Source organism: Notamacropus eugenii, chromosome 6 (assembly GCF_028372415.1).
Source record: "Notamacropus eugenii isolate mMacEug1 chromosome 6, mMacEug1.pri_v2, whole genome shotgun sequence".
Lineage (NCBI taxonomy): Eukaryota > Metazoa > Chordata > Mammalia > Diprotodontia > Macropodidae > Notamacropus > Notamacropus eugenii.
Window position 1 is genome coordinate 170574487 of NC_092877.1, and position 21397 is coordinate 170595883.

Below are 21397 nucleotides of genomic sequence, written 5' to 3' on the forward strand. Positions count from 1 at the left end.
GCACTGGATTCTAACCCAAAAGCCATTCCTGACCCTAAGCCTAACCCTAAACCTCGATTCTACCAACACAAACCCTAACCCTAATCCTAACCCTACCCCTACCGCTACCTCTAAATGCACACTAACCATACCCCGAACCCTAACACTAACCCTAACCCTAACGAATTCTAACGAAAACTCTAACCCTAAATGTGCTTGATTCTAACCCTAACACTAAATCGTCAATTTCAACACTATATCTAAGCCTAAATGCACTGGATTCTAACCCAAAAGCCATTCCTGACCCTAAGCCTAACCCTAAACCTCGATTCTACCAACACAAACCTTAACCCTAATCCTAACCCTACTCCTACCCCTACCCCTAAACGCACTCTAAGCCATCCCCTGACGAAAACCAGAACACTAAAAATGCGCCTGATTCTAACCCTAACCCTCACCCTAAGCCTAACCTTAACCCTAACCCTCGATTCTAAGAAAGCGAACGCTCAACCTAACTCTAACCCTAGCACTATCCTTAAATGCTCTCGATTCTAACCCTGACCCTAACCCTAACCCTAACCCTAAGCCTAACCCTAAATGCACTGAATTCTAAGCATAACTCTAACCCTAAATGTGCTCGATTCAAACCATAACACTAAATCGTCAGTTTGAACACTAAGCCAAAGCCTAAATACACTCGATTCTGATCCAAAATGCAATCCTGACCCTAAGCCTAAACCTAAACCTCGATTCTACCATCACTAACCCTAACCCAAATCCTAATCCTGCCGCTACCCCTACCGCTAAATGCACTCTAACCTTAACACTAACCCTAACCCTAACACTAAAAATGCGCGTGATTCTAACCCCTACCCTACCCCTACCCCTAACCCTAACTCTAACGAATTCTAACCATAACTCTAACCCTAATGTGCTCGATTCAAACCATAACACTAAATCGTCAATTTGAACACTAAGCCAAAGCCTAAATACACTTGATTCTGATCCAAAATGCAATCCTGACCCTAAGCCTAAACCTAAACCTCGATTCTACCAACACAAACCTTAACCCTAATCCTAACCCTATCCCTTCCACTAGCCCTAAAAGCACTTTAACCCTAATCCTCACCCTAACGTTAACACTAAAACTCTGCTTGATTCTAACCCTAACCCTCACCCTAAGCCTAACCCTAAGCCTAACCCTCGATTCTACGAAAGCTAACCCTAAACCTAACTCTAACCCTAGCACTATCCTTAATGCTCTCCATTCTAACCTTGACCCTAACCCTAACCCTAAGCCTAACCCTAACCCTAAAAGCACTGAATTCTAATCATAACTCTATCCCTAAATGTGCCTGATTCTAACGCTATAACTAAATCATCAATTTCAACACTAACCCTAAGCCCAAATGCTCTGAATTATGAGCCAAAATCCTCTCCTGACCCTAAGCCTAACCCAAAACACAAACCCTAACCCTAATCCTAACCCAACTCCTCCCCTACCCCTAAATACACTCAAACCCTGAACCTAACCCCAACCCTAATGCTAAAAATGCTCCTGATTCTAACCCGAATCCAAACCCTAACACTCACCCTAACACTGACCCTCGATTCTACGAAAGCTAACCCTATACCTAACTCTAACCCTAACACTATCCTTAAATGCACTCGATTCTAACCCTCACCCTAAACATAAACCTAACCCTATCCCTAATCCTAACCCTAAATGCACTGGATTCTAACCATAACTCTAACCCTAATGTGCTCGATTATAACCCTAACACTAAATCGTCGTTCTCAACACTAAGCCTAACCCTAATTGCACTCGACTCTAACCCAAAAAGCAATCCTGACCCTAAGCCTAACCCTAAACCTCGATTCTACCAACACAAACACTAACCCTAATCCCAAACCTACTCCTATCCCTACCTCTGTATGCACTCTAACCCTAACCCTGACCCAACCCCTAACACTAAAAATGCGCTTGATTCTATCCCTAACCCTAACCCTAACCCTAACCCTAACCCTAACCCTCAATTCTACGAAACCTAACCCTAAACCTAACTCTAACCCTAACACTATCCTTAAATGCTCTCGATTCTAATCCTGACCCTAATAGCCGTAACCCTAACCCTAAGCCTAAATGCAGTGGATTCTAACCATAACTCTAACCCTAATGTGCTCGATTCTAAGCCTAACACTAAATCGTCAATCTCAACACTAACTCTAACCCTAAATGCACTCGATTCTAAGCCAAAAGGCAATCCTGACCCTAAGCCAAAGCCTAAACGTCGATTCTACCAACACAAACCCTAACCCTAATCCTAACCCTACCCCTACCGCTACCCCTAAATGCACACTAACCATACCCCGAACCCTAACACTAACCCTAACCCTAACGAATTCTAACCAAAACTCTAACCCTAAATGTGCTTGATTCTAACCCTAACACTAAATCGTCAATTTCAACACTATATCTAAGCCTAAATGCACTGGATTCTAACCCAAAAGCCATTCCTGACCCTAAGCCTAACCCTAAACCTCGATTCTACCAACACAAACCTTAACCCTAATCCTAACCCTACTCCTACCCCTACCCCTAAACGCACTCTAAGCCATCCCCTGACGAAAACCAGAACACTAAAAATGCGCCTGATTCTAACCCTAACCCTCACCCTAAGCCTAACCTTAACCCTAACCCTCGATTCTAAGAAAGCGAACGCTCAACCTAACTCTAACCCTAGCACTATCCTTAAATGCTCTCGATTCTAACCCTGACCCTAACCCTAACCCTAACCCTAAGCCTAACCCTAAATGCACTGAATTCTAAGCATAACTCTAACCCTAAATGTGCTCGATTCAAACCATAACACTAAATCGTCAGTTTGAACACTAAGCCAAAGCCTAAATACACTCGATTCTGATCCAAAATGCAATCCTGACCCTAAGCCTAAACCTAAACCTCGATTCTACCATCACTAACCCTAACCCAAATCCTAATCCTGCCGCTACCCCTACCGCTAAATGCACTCTAACCTTAACACTAACCCTAACCCTAACACTAAAAATGCGCGTGATTCTAACCCCTACCCTACCCCTACCCCTAACCCTAACTCTAACGAATTCTAACCATAACTCTAACCCTAATGTGCTCGATTCAAACCATAACACTAAATCGTCAATTTGAACACTAAGCCAAAGCCTAAATACACTTGATTCTGATCCAAAATGCAATCCTGACCCTAAGCCTAAACCTAAACCTCGATTCTACCAACACAAACCTTAACCCTAATCCTAACCCTATCCCTTCCACTAGCCCTAAAAGCACTTTAACCCTAATCCTCACCCTAACGTTAACACTAAAACTCTGCTTGATTCTAACCCTAACCCTCACCCTAAGCCTAACCCTAAGCCTAACCCTCGATTCTACGAAAGCTAACCCTAAACCTAACTCTAACCCTAGCACTATCCTTAATGCTCTCCATTCTAACCTTGACCCTAACCCTAACCCTAAGCCTAACCCTAACCCTAAAAGCACTGAATTCTAATCATAACTCTATCCCTAAATGTGCCTGATTCTAACGCTATAACTAAATCATCAATTTCAACACTAACCCTAAGCCCAAATGCTCTGAATTATGAGCCAAAATCCTCTCCTGACCCTAAGCCTAACCCAAAACACAAACCCTAACCCTAATCCTAACCCAACTCCTCCCCTACCCCTAAATACACTCAAACCCTGAACCTAACCCCAACCCTAATGCTAAAAATGCTCCTGATTCTAACCCGAATCCAAACCCTAACACTCACCCTAACACTGACCCTCGATTCTACGAAAGCTAACCCTATACCTAACTCTAACCCTAACACTATCCTTAAATGCACTCGATTCTAACCCTCACCCTAAACATAAACCTAACCCTATCCCTAATCCTAACCCTAAATGCACTGGATTCTAACCATAACTCTAACCCTAATGTGCTCGATTATAACCCTAACACTAAATCGTCATTCTCAACACTAAGCCTAACCCTAATTGCACTCGACTCTAACCCAAAAAGCAATCCTGACCCTAAGCCTAACCCTAAACCTCGATTCTACCAACACAAACACTAACCCTAATCCCAAACCTACTCCTATCCCTACCTCTGTATGCACTCTAACCCTAACCCTGACCCAACCCCTAACACTAAAAATGCGCTTGATTCTATCCCTAACCCTAACCCTAACCCTAACCCTAACCCTAACCCTCAATTCTACGAAACCTAACCCTAAACCTAACTCTAACCCTAACACTATCCTTAAATGCTCTCGATTCTAATCCTGACCCTAATAGCCGTAACCCTAACCCTAAGCCTAAATGCAGTGGATTCTAACCATAACTCTAACCCTAATGTGCTCGATTCTAAGCCTAACACTAAATCGTCAATCTCAACACTAACTCTAACCCTAAATGCACTCGATTCTAAGCCAAAAGGCAATCCTGACCCTAAGCCAAAGCCTAAACGTCGATTCTACCAACACAAACCCTAACCCTAATCCTAACCCTACCCCTACCGCTACCTCTAAATGCACACTAACCATACCCCGAACCCTAACACTAACCCTAACCCTAACGAATTCTAACGAAAACTCTAACCCTAAATGTGCTTGATTCTAACCCTAACACTAAATCGTCAATTTCAACACTATATCTAAGCCTAAATGCACTGGATTCTAACCCAAAAGCCATTCCTGACCCTAAGCCTAACCCTAAACCTCGATTCTACCAACACAAACCTTAACCCTAATCCTAACCCTACTCCTACCCCTACCCCTAAACGCACTCTAAGCCATCCCCTGACGAAAACCAGAACACTAAAAATGCGCCTGATTCTAACCCTAACCCTCACCCTAAGCCTAACCTTAACCCTAACCCTCGATTCTAAGAAAGCGAACGCTCAACCTAACTCTAACCCTAGCACTATCCTTAAATGCTCTCGATTCTAACCCTGACCCTAACCCTAACCCTAACCCTAAGCCTAACCCTAAATGCACTGAATTCTAAGCATAACTCTAACCCTAAATGTGCTCGATTCAAACCATAACACTAAATCGTCAGTTTGAACACTAAGCCAAAGCCTAAATACACTCGATTCTGATCCAAAATGCAATCCTGACCCTAAGCCTAAACCTAAACCTCGATTCTACCATCACTAACCCTAACCCAAATCCTAATCCTGCCGCTACCCCTACCGCTAAATGCACTCTAACCTTAACACTAACCCTAACCCTAACACTAAAAATGCGCGTGATTCTAACCCCTACCCTACCCCTACCCCTAACCCTAACTCTAACGAATTCTAACCATAACTCTAACCCTAATGTGCTCGATTCAAACCATAACACTAAATCGTCAATTTGAACACTAAGCCAAAGCCTAAATACACTTGATTCTGATCCAAAATGCAATCCTGACCCTAAGCCTAAACCTAAACCTCGATTCTACCAACACAAACCTTAACCCTAATCCTAACCCTATCCCTTCCACTAGCCCTAAAAGCACTTTAACCCTAATCCTCACCCTAACGTTAACACTAAAACTCTGCTTGATTCTAACCCTAACCCTCACCCTAAGCCTAACCCTAAGCCTAACCCTCGATTCTACGAAAGCTAACCCTAAACCTAACTCTAACCCTAGCACTATCCTTAATGCTCTCCATTCTAACCTTGACCCTAACCCTAACCCTAAGCCTAACCCTAACCCTAAAAGCACTGAATTCTAATCATAACTCTATCCCTAAATGTGCCTGATTCTAACGCTATAACTAAATCATCAATTTCAACACTAACCCTAAGCCCAAATGCTCTGAATTATGAGCCAAAATCCTCTCCTGACCCTAAGCCTAACCCAAAACACAAACCCTAACCCTAATCCTAACCCAACTCCTCCCCTACCCCTAAATACACTCAAACCCTGAACCTAACCCCAACCCTAATGCTAAAAATGCTCCTGATTCTAACCCGAATCCAAACCCTAACACTCACCCTAACACTGACCCTCGATTCTACGAAAGCTAACCCTATACCTAACTCTAACCCTAACACTATCCTTAAATGCACTCGATTCTAACCCTCACCCTAAACATAAACCTAACCCTATCCCTAATCCTAACCCTAAATGCACTGGATTCTAACCATAACTCTAACCCTAATGTGCTCGATTATAACCCTAACACTAAATCGTCATTCTCAACACTAAGCCTAACCCTAATTGCACTCGACTCTAACCCAAAAAGCAATCCTGACCCTAAGCCTAACCCTAAACCTCGATTCTACCAACACAAACACTAACCCTAATCCCAAACCTACTCCTATCCCTACCTCTGTATGCACTCTAACCCTAACCCTGACCCAACCCCTAACACTAAAAATGCGCTTGATTCTATCCCTAACCCTAACCCTAACCCTAACCCTAACCCTAACCCTCAATTCTACGAAACCTAACCCTAAACCTAACTCTAACCCTAACACTATCCTTAAATGCTCTCGATTCTAATCCTGACCCTAATAGCCGTAACCCTAACCCTAAGCCTAAATGCAGTGGATTCTAACCATAACTCTAACCCTAATGTGCTCGATTCTAAGCCTAACACTAAATCGTCAATCTCAACACTAACTCTAACCCTAAATGCACTCGATTCTAAGCCAAAAGGCAATCCTGACCCTAAGCCAAAGCCTAAACGTCGATTCTACCAACACAAACCCTAACCCTAATCCTAACCCTACCCCTACCGCTACCTCTAAATGCACACTAACCATACCCCGAACCCTAACACTAACCCTAACCCTAACGAATTCTAACGAAAACTCTAACCCTAAATGTGCTTGATTCTAACCCTAACACTAAATCGTCAATTTCAACACTATATCTAAGCCTAAATGCACTGGATTCTAACCCAAAAGCCATTCCTGACCCTAAGCCTAACCCTAAACCTCGATTCTACCAACACAAACCTTAACCCTAATCCTAACCCTACTCCTACCCCTACCCCTAAACGCACTCTAAGCCATCCCCTGACGAAAACCAGAACACTAAAAATGCGCCTGATTCTAACCCTAACCCTCACCCTAAGCCTAACCTTAACCCTAACCCTCGATTCTAAGAAAGCGAACGCTCAACCTAACTCTAACCCTAGCACTATCCTTAAATGCTCTCGATTCTAACCCTGACCCTAACCCTAACCCTAACCCTAAGCCTAACCCTAAATGCACTGAATTCTAAGCATAACTCTAACCCTAAATGTGCTCGATTCAAACCATAACACTAAATCGTCAGTTTGAACACTAAGCCAAAGCCTAAATACACTCGATTCTGATCCAAAATGCAATCCTGACCCTAAGCCTAAACCTAAACCTCGATTCTACCATCACTAACCCTAACCCAAATCCTAATCCTGCCGCTACCCCTACCGCTAAATACACTCTAACCTTAACACTAACCCTAACCCTAACACTAAAAATGCGCGTGATTCTAACCCCTACCCTACCCCTACCCCTAACCCTAACTCTAACGAATTCTAACCATAACTCTAACCCTAATGTGCTCGATTCAAACCATAACACTAAATCGTCAATTTGAACACTAAGCCAAAGCCTAAATACACTTGATTCTGATCCAAAATGCAATCCTGACCCTAAGCCTAAACCTAAACCTCGATTCTACCAACACAAACCTTAACCCTAATCCTAACCCTATCCCTTCCACTAGCCCTAAAAGCACTTTAACCCTAATCCTCACCCTAACGTTAACACTAAAACTCTGCTTGATTCTAACCCTAACCCTCACCCTAAGCCTAACCCTAAGCCTAACCCTCGATTCTACGAAAGCTAACCCTAAACCTAACTCTAACCCTAGCACTATCCTTAATGCTCTCCATTCTAACCTTGACCCTAACCCTAACCCTAAGCCTAACCCTAACCCTAAAAGCACTGAATTCTAATCATAACTCTATCCCTAAATGTGCCTGATTCTAACGCTATAACTAAATCATCAATTTCAACACTAACCCTAAGCCCAAATGCTCTGAATTATGAGCCAAAATCCTCTCCTGACCCTAAGCCTAACCCAAAACACAAACCCTAACCCTAATCCTAACCCAACTCCTCCCCTACCCCTAAATACACTCAAACCCTGAACCTAACCCCAACCCTAATGCTAAAAATGCTCCTGATTCTAACCCGAATCCAAACCCTAACACTCACCCTAACACTGACCCTCGATTCTACGAAAGCTAACCCTATACCTAACTCTAACCCTAACACTATCCTTAAATGCACTCGATTCTAACCCTCACCCTAAACATAAACCTAACCCTATCCCTAATCCTAACCCTAAATGCACTGGATTCTAACCATAACTCTAACCCTAATGTGCTCGATTATAACCCTAACACTAAATCGTCGTTCTCAACACTAAGCCTAACCCTAATTGCACTCGACTCTAACCCAAAAAGCAATCCTGACCCTAAGCCTAACCCTAAACCTCGATTCTACCAACACAAACACTAACCCTAATCCCAAACCTACTCCTATCCCTACCTCTGTATGCACTCTAACCCTAACCCTGACCCAACCCCTAACACTAAAAATGCGCTTGATTCTATCCCTAACCCTAACCCTAACCCTAACCCTAACCCTAACCCTCAATTCTACGAAACCTAACCCTAAACCTAACTCTAACCCTAACACTATCCTTAAATGCTCTCGATTCTAATCCTGACCCTAATAGCCGTAACCCTAACCCTAAGCCTAAATGCAGTGGATTCTAACCATAACTCTAACCCTAATGTGCTCGATTCTAAGCCTAACACTAAATCGTCAATCTCAACACTAACTCTAACCCTAAATGCACTCGATTCTAAGCCAAAAGGCAATCCTGACCCTAAGCCAAAGCCTAAACGTCGATTCTACCAACACAAACCCTAACCCTAATCCTAACCCTACCCCTACCGCTACCTCTAAATGCACACTAACCATACCCCGAACCCTAACACTAACCCTAACCCTAACGAATTCTAACCAAAACTCTAACCCTAAATGTGCTTGATTCTAACCCTAACACTAAATCGTCAATTTCAACACTATATCTAAGCCTAAATGCACTGGATTCTAACCCAAAAGCCATTCCTGACCCTAAGCCTAACCCTAAACCTCGATTCTACCAACACAAACCTTAACCCTAATCCTAACCCTACTCCTACCCCTACCCCTAAACGCACTCTAAGCCATCCCCTGACGAAAACCAGAACACTAAAAATGCGCCTGATTCTAACCCTAACCCTCACCCTAAGCCTAACCTTAACCCTAACCCTCGATTCTAAGAAAGCGAACGCTCAACCTAACTCTAACCCTAGCACTATCCTTAAATGCTCTCGATTCTAACCCTGACCCTAACCCTAACCCTAACCCTAAGCCTAACCCTAAATGCACTGAATTCTAAGCATAACTCTAACCCTAAATGTGCTCGATTCAAACCATAACACTAAATCGTCAGTTTGAACACTAAGCCAAAGCCTAAATACACTCGATTCTGATCCAAAATGCAATCCTGACCCTAAGCCTAAACCTAAACCTCGATTCTACCATCACTAACCCTAACCCAAATCCTAATCCTGCCGCTACCCCTACCGCTAAATGCACTCTAACCTTAACACTAACCCTAACCCTAACACTAAAAATGCGCGTGATTCTAACCCCTACCCTACCCCTACCCCTAACCCTAACTCTAACGAATTCTAACCATAACTCTAACCCTAATGTGCTCGATTCAAACCATAACACTAAATCGTCAATTTGAACACTAAGCCAAAGCCTAATAACACTTGATTCTGATCCAAAATGCAATCCTGACCCTAAGCCTAAACCTAAACCTCGATTCTACCAACACAAACCTTAACCCTAATCCTAACCCTATCCCTTCCACTAGCCCTAAAAGCACTTTAACCCTAATCCTCACCCTAACGTTAACACTAAAACTCTGCTTGATTCTAACCCTAACCCTCACCCTAAGCCTAACCCTAAGCCTAACCCTCGATTCTACGAAAGCTAACCCTAAACCTAACTCTAACCCTAGCACTATCCTTAATGCTCTCCATTCTAACCTTGACCCTAACCCTAACCCTAAGCCTAACCCTAACCCTAAAAGCACTGAATTCTAATCATAACTCTATCCCTAAATGTGCCTGATTCTAACGCTATAACTAAATCATCAATTTCAACACTAACCCTAAGCCCAAATGCTCTGAATTATGAGCCAAAATCCTCTCCTGACCCTAAGCCTAACCCAAAACACAAACCCTAACCCTAATCCTAACCCAACTCCTCCCCTACCCCTAAATACACTCAAACCCTGAACCTAACCCCAACCCTAATGCTAAAAATGCTCCTGATTCTAACCCGAATCCAAACCCTAACACTCACCCTAACACTGACCCTCGATTCTACGAAAGCTAACCCTATACCTAACTCTAACCCTAACACTATCCTTAAATGCACTCGATTCTAACCCTCACCCTAAACATAAACCTAACCCTATCCCTAATCCTAACCCTAAATGCACTGGATTCTAACCATAACTCTAACCCTAATGTGCTCGATTATAACCCTAACACTAAATCGTCGTTCTCAACACTAAGCCTAACCCTAATTGCACTCGACTCTAACCCAAAAAGCAATCCTGACCCTAAGCCTAACCCTAAACCTCGATTCTACCAACACAAACACTAACCCTAATCCCAAACCTACTCCTATCCCTACCTCTGTATGCACTCTAACCCTAACCCTGACCCAACCCCTAACACTAAAAATGCGCTTGATTCTATCGCTAACCCTAACCCTAACCCTAACCCTAACCCTAACCCTAACCCTCAATTCTACGAAACCTAACCCTAAACCTAACTCTAACCCTAACACTATCCTTAAATGCTCTCGATTCTAATCCTGACCCTAATAGCCGTAACCCTAACCCTAAGCCTAAATGCAGTGGATTCTAACCATAACTCTAACCCTAATGTGCTCGATTCTAAGCCTAACACTAAATCGTCAATCTCAACACTAACTCTAACCCTAAATGCACTCGATTCTAAGCCAAAAGGCAATCCTGACCCTAAGCCAAAGCCTAAACGTCGATTCTACCAACACAAACCCTAACCCTAATCCTAACCCTACCCCTACCGCTACCTCTAAATGCACACTAACCATACCCCGAACCCTAACACTAACCCTAACCCTAACGAATTCTAACCAAAACTCTAACCCTAAATGTGCTTGATTCTAACCCTAACACTAAATCGTCAATTTCAACACTATATCTAAGCCTAAATGCACTGGATTCTAACCCAAAAGCCATTCCTGACCCTAAGCCTAACCCTAAACCTCGATTCTACCAACACAAACCTTAACCCTAATCCTAACCCTACTCCTACCCCTACCCCTAAACGCACTCTAAGCCATCCCCTGACGAAAACCAGAACACTAAAAATGCGCCTGATTCTAACCCTAACCCTCACCCTAAGCCTAACCTTAACCCTAACCCTCGATTCTAAGAAAGCGAACGCTCAACCTAACTCTAACCCTAGCACTATCCTTAAATGCTCTCGATTCTAACCCTGACCCTAACCCTAACCCTAACCCTAAGCCTAACCCTAAATGCACTGAATTCTAAGCATAACTCTAACCCTAAATGTGCTCGATTCAAACCATAACACTAAATCGTCAGTTTGAACACTAAGCCAAAGCCTAAATACACTCGATTCTGATCCAAAATGCAATCCTGACCCTAAGCCTAAACCTAAACCTCGATTCTACCATCACTAACCCTAACCCAAATCCTAATCCTGCCGCTACCCCTACCGCTAAATGCACTCTAACCTTAACACTAACCCTAACCCTAACACTAAAAATGCGCGTGATTCTAACCCCTACCCTACCCCTACCCCTAACCCTAACTCTAACGAATTCTAACCATAACTCTAACCCTAATGTGCTCGATTCAAACCATAACACTAAATCGTCAATTTGAACACTAAGCCAAAGCCTAAATACACTTGATTCTGATCCAAAATGCAATCCTGACCCTAAGCCTAAACCTAAACCTCGATTCTACCAACACAAACCTTAACCCTAATCCTAACCCTATCCCTTCCACTAGCCCTAAAAGCACTTTAACCCTAATCCTCACCCTAACGTTAACACTAAAACTCTGCTTGATTCTAACCCTAACCCTCACCCTAAGCCTAACCCTAAGCCTAACCCTCGATTCTACGAAAGCTAACCCTAAACCTAACTCTAACCCTAGCACTATCCTTAATGCTCTCCATTCTAACCTTGACCCTAACCCTAACCCTAAGCCTAACCCTAACCCTAAAAGCACTGAATTCTAATCATAACTCTATCCCTAAATGTGCCTGATTCTAACGCTATAACTAAATCATCAATTTCAACACTAACCCTAAGCCCAAATGCTCTGAATTATGAGCCAAAATCCTCTCCTGACCCTAAGCCTAACCCAAAACACAAACCCTAACCCTAATCCTAACCCAACTCCTCCCCTACCCCTAAATACACTCAAACCCTGAACCTAACCCCAACCCTAATGCTAAAAATGCTCCTGATTCTAACCCGAATCCAAACCCTAACACTCACCCTAACACTGACCCTCGATTCTACGAAAGCTAACCCTATACCTAACTCTAACCCTAACACTATCCTTAAATGCACTCGATTCTAACCCTCACCCTAAACATAAACCTAACCCTATCCCTAATCCTAACCCTAAATGCACTGGATTCTAACCATAACTCTAACCCTAATGTGCTCGATTATAACCCTAACACTAAATCGTCGTTCTCAACACTAAGCCTAACCCTAATTGCACTCGACTCTAACCCAAAAAGCAATCCTGACCCTAAGCCTAACCCTAAACCTCGATTCTACCAACACAAACACTAACCCTAATCCCAAACCTACTCCTATCCCTACCTCTGTATGCACTCTAACCCTAACCCTGACCCAACCCCTAACACTAAAAATGCGCTTGATTCTATCGCTAACCCTAACCCTAACCCTAACCCTAACCCTAACCCTAACCCTCAATTCTACGAAACCTAACCCTAAACCTAACTCTAACCCTAACACTATCCTTAAATGCTCTCGATTCTAATCCTGACCCTAATAGCCGTAACCCTAACCCTAAGCCTAAATGCAGTGGATTCTAACCATAACTCTAACCCTAATGTGCTCGATTCTAAGCCTAACACTAAATCGTCAATCTCAACACTAACTCTAACCCTAAATGCACTCGATTCTAAGCCAAAAGGCAATCCTGACCCTAAGCCAAAGCCTAAACGTCGATTCTACCAACACAAACCCTAACCCTAATCCTAACCGTACCCCTACCGCTACCTCTAAATGCACACTAACCATACCCCGAACCCTAACACTAACCCTAACCCTAACGAATTCTAACGAAAACTCTAACCCTAAATGTGCTTGATTCTAACCCTAACACTAAATCGTCAATTTCAACACTATATCTAAGCCTAAATGCACTGGATTCTAACCCAAAAGCCATTCCTGACCCTAAGCCTAACCCTAAACCTCGATTCTACCAACACAAACCTTAACCCTAATCCTAACCCTACTCCTACCCCTACCCCTAAACGCACTCTAAGCCATCCCCTGACGAAAACCAGAACACTAAAAATGCGCCTGATTCTAACCCTAACCCTCACCCTAAGCCTAACCTTAACCCTAACCCTCGATTCTAAGAAAGCGAACGCTCAACCTAACTCTAACCCTAGCACTATCCTTAAATGCTCTCGATTCTAACCCTGACCCTAACCCTAACCCTAACCCTAAGCCTAACCCTAAATGCACTGAATTCTAAGCATAACTCTAACCCTAAATGTGCTCGATTCAAACCATAACACTAAATCGTCAGTTTGAACACTAAGCCAAAGCCTAAATACACTCGATTCTGATCCAAAATGCAATCCTGACCCTAAGCCTAAACCTAAACCTCGATTCTACCATCACTAACCCTAACCCAAATCCTAATCCTGCCGCTACCCCTACCGCTAAATGCACTCTAACCTTAACACTAACCCTAACCCTAACACTAAAAATGCGCGTGATTCTAACCCCTACCCTACCCCTACCCCTAACCCTAACTCTAACGAATTCTAACCATAACTCTAACCCTAATGTGCTCGATTCAAACCATAACACTAAATCGTCAATTTGAACACTAAGCCAAAGCCTAAATACACTTGATTCTGATCCAAAATGCAATCCTGACCCTAAGCCTAAACCTAAACCTCGATTCTACCAACACAAACCTTAACCCTAATCCTAACCCTATCCCTTCCACTAGCCCTAAAAGCACTTTAACCCTAATCCTCACCCTAACGTTAACACTAAAACTCTGCTTGATTCTAACCCTAACCCTCACCCTAAGCCTAACCCTAAGCCTAACCCTCGATTCTACGAAAGCTAACCCTAAACCTAACTCTAACCCTAGCACTATCCTTAATGCTCTCCATTCTAACCTTGACCCTAACCCTAACCCTAAGCCTAACCCTAACCCTAAAAGCACTGAATTCTAATCATAACTCTATCCCTAAATGTGCCTGATTCTAACGCTATAACTAAATCATCAATTTCAACACTAACCCTAAGCCCAAATGCTCTGAATTATGAGCCAAAATCCTCTCCTGACCCTAAGCCTAACCCAAAACACAAACCCTAACCCTAATCCTAACCCAACTCCTCCCCTACCCCTAAATACACTCAAACCCTGAACCTAACCCCAACCCTAATGCTAAAAATGCTCCTGATTCTAACCCGAATCCAAACCCTAACACTCACCCTAACACTGACCCTCGATTCTACGAAAGCTAACCCTATACCTAACTCTAACCCTAACACTATCCTTAAATGCACTCGATTCTAACCCTCACCCTAAACATAAACCTAACCCTATCCCTAATCCTAACCCTAAATGCACTGGATTCTAACCATAACTCTAACCCTAATGTGCTCGATTATAACCCTAACACTAAATCGTCGTTCTCAACACTAAGCCTAACCCTAATTGCACTCGACTCTAACCCAAAAAGCAATCCTGACCCTAAGCCTAACCCTAAACCTCGATTCTACCAACACAAACACTAACCCTAATCCCAAACCTACTCCTATCCCTACCTCTGTATGCACTCTAACCCTAACCCTGACCCAACCCCTAACACTAAAAATGCGCTTGATTCTATCCCTAACCCTAACCCTAACCCTAACCCTAACCCTAACCCTCAATTCTACGAAACCTAACCCTAAACCTAACTCTAACCCTAACACTATCCTTAAATGCTCTCGATTCTAATCCTGACCCTAATAGCCGTAACCCTAACCCTAAGCCTAAATGCAGTGGATTCTAACCATAACTCTAACCCTAATGTGCTCGATTCTAAGCCTAACACTAAATCGTCAATCTCAACACTAACTCTAACCCTAAATGCACTCGATTCTAAGCCAAAAGGCAATCCTGACCCTAAGCCAAAGCCTAAACGTCGATTCTACCAACACAAACCCTAACCCTAATCCTAACCCTACCCCTACCGCTACCTCTAAATGCACACTAACCATACCCCGAACCCTAACACTAACCCTAACCCTAACGAATTCTAACCAAAACTCTAACCCTAAATGTGCTTGATTCTAACCCTAACACTAAATCGTCAATTTCAACACTATATCTAAGCCTAAATGCACTGGATTCTAACCCAAAAGCCATTCCTGACCCTAAGCCTAACCCTAAACCTCGATTCTACCAACACAAACCTTAACCCTAATCCTAACCCTACTCCTACCCCTACCCCTAAACGCACTCTAAGCCATCCCCTGACGAAAACCAGAACACTAAAAATGCGCCTGATTCTAACCCTAACCCTCACCCTAAGCCTAACCTTAACCCTAACCCTCGATTCTAAGAAAGCGAACGCTCAACCTAACTCTAACCCTAGCACTATCCTTAAATGCTCTCGATTCTAACCCTGACCCTAACCCTAACCCTAACCCTAAGCCTAACCCTAAATGCACTGAATTCTAAGCATAACTCTAACCCTAAATGTGCTCGATTCAAACCATAACACTAAATCGTCAGTTTGAACACTAAGCCAAAGCCTAAATACACTCGATTCTGATCCAAAATGCAATCCTGACCCTAAGCCTAAACCTAAACCTCGATTCTACCATCACTAACCCTAACCCAAATCCTAATCCTGCCGCTACCCCTACCGCTAAATGCACTCTAACCTTAACACTAACCCTAACCCTAACACTAAAAATGCGCGTGATTCTAACCCCTACCCTACCCCTACCCCTAACCCTAACTCTAACGAATTCTAACCATAACTCTAACCCTAATGTGCTCGATTCAAACCATAACACTAAATCGTCAATTTGAACACTAAGCCAAAGCCTAAATACACTTGATTCTGATCCAAAATGCAATCCTGACCCTAAGCCTAAACCTAAACCTCGATTCTACCAACACAAACCTTAACCCTAATCCTAACCCTATCCCTTCCACTAGCCCTAAAAGCACTTTAACCCTAATCCTCACCCTAACGTTAACACTAAAACTCTGCTTGATTCTAACCCTAACCCTCACCCTAAGCCTAACCCTAAGCCTAACCCTCGATTCTACGAAAGCTAACCCTAAACCTAACTCTAACCCTAGCACTATCCTTAATGCTCTCCATTCTAACCTTGACCCTAACCCTAACCCTAAGCCTAACCCTAACCCTAAAAGCACTGAATTCTAATCATAACTCTATCCCTAAATGTGCCTGATTCTAACGCTATAACTAAATCATCAATTTCAACACTAACCCTAAGCCCAAATGCTCTGAATTATGAGCCAAAATCCTCTCCTGACCCTAAGCCTAACCCAAAACACAAACCCTAACCCTAATCCTAACCCAACTCCTCCCCTACCCCTAAATACACTCAAACCCTGAACCTAACCCCAACCCTAATGCTAAAAATGCTCCTGATTCTAACCCGAATCCAAACCCTAACACTCACCCTAACACTGACCCTCGATTCTACGAAAGCTAACCCTATACCTAACTCTAACCCTAACACTATCCTTAAATGCACTCGATTCTAACCCTCACCCTAAACATAAACCTAACCCTATCCCTAATCCTAACCCTAAATGCACTGGATTCTAACCATAACTCTAACCCTAATGTGCTCGATTATAACCCTAACACTAAATCGTCGTTCTCAACACTAAGCCTAACCCTAATTGCACTCTACTCTAACCCAAAAAGCAATCCTGACCCTAAGCCTAACCCTAAACCTCGATTCTACCAACACAAACACTAACCCTAATCCCAAACCTACTCCTATCCCTACCTCTGTATGCACTCTAACCCTAACCCTGACCCAACCCCTAACACTAAAAATGCGCTTGATTCTATCCCTAACCCTAACCCTAACCCTAACCCTAACCCTAACCCTAACCCTCAATTCTACGAAACCTAACCCTAAACCTAACTCTAACCCTAACACTATCCTTAAATGCTCTCGATTCTAATCCTGACCCTAATAGCCGTAACCCTAACCCTAAGCCTAAATGCAGTGGATTCTAACCATAACTCTAACCCTAATGTGCTCGATTCTAAGCCTAACACTAAATCGTCAATCTCAACACTAACTCTAACCCTAAATGCACTCGATTCTAAGCCAAAAGGCAATCCTGACCCTAAGCCAAAGCCTAAACGTCGATTCTACCAACACAAACCCTAACCCTAATCCTAACCCTACCCCTACCGCTACCTCTAAATGCACACTAACCATACCCCGAACCCTAACACTAACCCTAACCCTAACGAATTCTAACCAAAACTCTAACCCTAAATGTGCTTGATTCTAACCCTAACACTAAATCGTCAATTTCAACACTATATCTAAGCCTAAATGCACTGGATTCTAACCCAAAAGCCATTCCTGACCCTAAGCCTAACCCTAAACCTCGATTCTACCAACACAAACCTTAACCCTAATCCTAACCCTACTCCTACCCCTACCCCTAAACGCACTCTAAGCCATCCCCTGACGAAAACCAGAACACTAAAAATGCGCCTGATTCTAACCCTAACCCTCACCCTAAGCCTAACCTTAACCCTAACCCTCGATTCTAAGAAAGCGAACGCTCAACCTAACTCTAACCCTAGCACTATCCTTAAATGCTCTCGATTCTAACCCTGACCCTAAGCCTAACCCTAAATGCACTGAATTCTAAGCATAACTCTAACCCTAAATGTGCTCGATTCAAACCATAACACTAAATCGTCAGTTTGAACACTAAGCCAAAGCCTAAATACACTCGATTCTGATCCAAAATGCAATCCTGACCCTAAGCCTAAACCTAAACCTCGATTCTACCATCACTAACCCTAACCCAAATCCTAATCCTGCCGCTACCCCTACCGCTAAATGCACTCTAACCTTAACACTAACCCTAACCCTAACACTAAAAATGCGCGTGATTCTAACCCCTACCCTACCCCTACCCCTAACCCTAACTCTAACGAATTCTAACCATAACTCTAACCCTAATGTGCTCGATTCAAACCATAACACTAAATCGTCAATTTGAACACTAAGCCAAAGCCTAAATACACTTGATTCTGATCCAAAATGCAATCCTGACCCTAAGCCTAAACCTAAACCTCGATTCTACCAACACAAACCTTAACCCTAATCCTAACCCTATCCCTTCCACTAGCCCTAAAAGCACTTTAACCCTAATCCTCACCCTAACGTTAACACTAAAACTCTGCTTGATTCTAACCCTAACCCTCACCCTAAGCCTAACCCTAAGCCTAACCCTCGATTCTACGAAAGCTAACCCTAAACCTAACTCTAACCCTAGCACTATCCTTAATGCTCTCCATTCTAACCTTGACCCTAACCCTAACCCTAAGCCTAACCCTAACCCTAAAAGCACTGAATTCTAATCATAACTCTATCCCTAAATGTGCCTGATTCTAACGCTATAACTAAATCATCAATTTCAACACTAACCCTAAGCCCAAATGCTCTGAATTATGAGCCAAAATCCTCTCCTGACCCTAAGCCTAACCCAAAACACAAACCCTAACCCTAATCCTAACCCAACTCCTCCCCTACCCCTAAATACACTCAAACCCTGAACCTAACCCCAACCCTAATGCTAAAAATGCTCCTGATTCTAACCCGAATCCAAACCCTAACACTCACCCTAACACTGACCCTCGATTCTACGAAAGCTAACCCTATACCTAACTCTAACCCTAACACTATCCTTAAATGCACTCGATTCTAACCCTCACCCTAAACATAAACCTAACCCTATCCCTAATCCTAACCCTAAATGCACTGGATTCTAACCATAACTCTAACCCTAATGTGCTCGATTATAACCCTAACACTAAATCGTCGTTCTCAACACTAAGCCTAACCCTAATTGCACTCGACTCTAACCCAAAAAGCAATCCTGACCCTAAGCCTAACCCTAAACCTCGATTCTACCAACACAAACACTAACCCTAATCCCAAACCTACTCCTATCCCTACCTCTGTATGCACTCTAACCCTAACCCTGACCCAACCCCTAACACTAAAAATGCGCTTGATTCTATCCCTAACCCTAACCCTAACCCTAACCCTAACCCTCAATTCTACGAAACCTAACCCTAAACCTAACTCTAACCCTAACACTATCCTTAAATGCTCTCGATTCTAATCCTGACCCTAATAGCCGTAACCCTAACCCTAAGCCTAAATGCAGTGGATTCTAACCATAACTCTAACCCTAATGTGCTCGATTCTAAGCCTAACAATAAATCGTCAATCTCAACACTAACTCTAACCCTAAATGCACTCGATTCTAAGCCAAAAGGCAATCCTGACCCTAAGCCAAAGCCTAAACGTCGATTCTACCAACACAAACCCTAACCCTAATCCTAACCCTACCCCTACCGCTACCTCTAAATGCACACTAACCATACCCCGAACCCTAACACTAACCCTAACCCTAACGAATTTTAACCAAAACTCTAACCCTAAATGTGCTTGATTCTAACCCTAACACTAAATCGTCAATTTCAACACTATATCTAAGCCTAAATGCACTGGATTCTAACCCAAAAGCCATTCCTGACCCTAAGCCTAACCCTAAACCTCGATTCTACCAACACAAACCTTAACCCTAATCCTAACCCTACTCCTACCCCTACCCCTAAACGCACTCTAAGCCATCCCCTGACGAAAACCAGAACACTAAAAATGCGCCTGATTCTAACCCTAACCCTCACCCTAAGCCTAACCTTAACCCTAACCCTCGATTCTAAGAAAGCGAACGCTCAACCTAACTCTAACCCTAGCACTATCCTTAAATGCTCTCGATTCTAACCCTGACCCTAACCCTAACCCTAACCCTAAGCCTAACCCTAAATGCACTGAATTCTAAGCATAACTCTAACCCTAAATGTGCTCGATTCAAACCATAACACTAAATCGTCAGTTTGAACACTAAGCCAAAGCCTAAATACACTCGATTCTGATCCAAAATGCAATCCTGACCCTAAGCCTAAACCTAAACCTCGATTCTACCATCACTAACCCTAACCCAAATCCTAATCCTGCCGCTACCCCTACCGCTAAATGCACTCTAACCTTAACACTAACCCTAACCCTAACACTAAAAATGCGCGTGATTCTAACCCCTACCCTACCCCTACCCCTAACCCTAACTCTAACGAATTCTAACCATAACTCTAACCCTAATGTGCTCGATTCAAACCATAACACTAAATCGTCAATTTGAACACTAAGCCAAAGCCTAAATACACTTGATTCTGATCCAAAATGCAATCCTGACCCTAAGCCTAAACCTAAACCTCGATTCTACCAACACAAACCTTAACCCTAATCCTAACCCTATCCCTTCCACTAGCCCTAAAAGCACTTTAACCCTAATCCTCACCCTAACGTTAACACTAAAACTCTGCTTGATTCTAACCCTAACCCTCACCCTAAGCCTAACCCTAAGCCTAACCCTCGATTCTACGAAAGCTAACCCTAAACCTAACTCTAACCCTAGCACTATCCTTAATGCTCTCCATTCTAACCTTGACCCTAACCCTAACCCTAAGCCTAACCCTAACCCTAAAAGCACTGAATTCTAATCATAACTCTATCCCTAAATGTGCCTGATTCTAACGCTATAACTAAATCATCAATTTCAACACTAACCCTAAGCCCAAATGCTCTGAATTATGAGCCAAAATCCTCTCCTGACCCTAAGCCTAACCCAAAACACAAACCC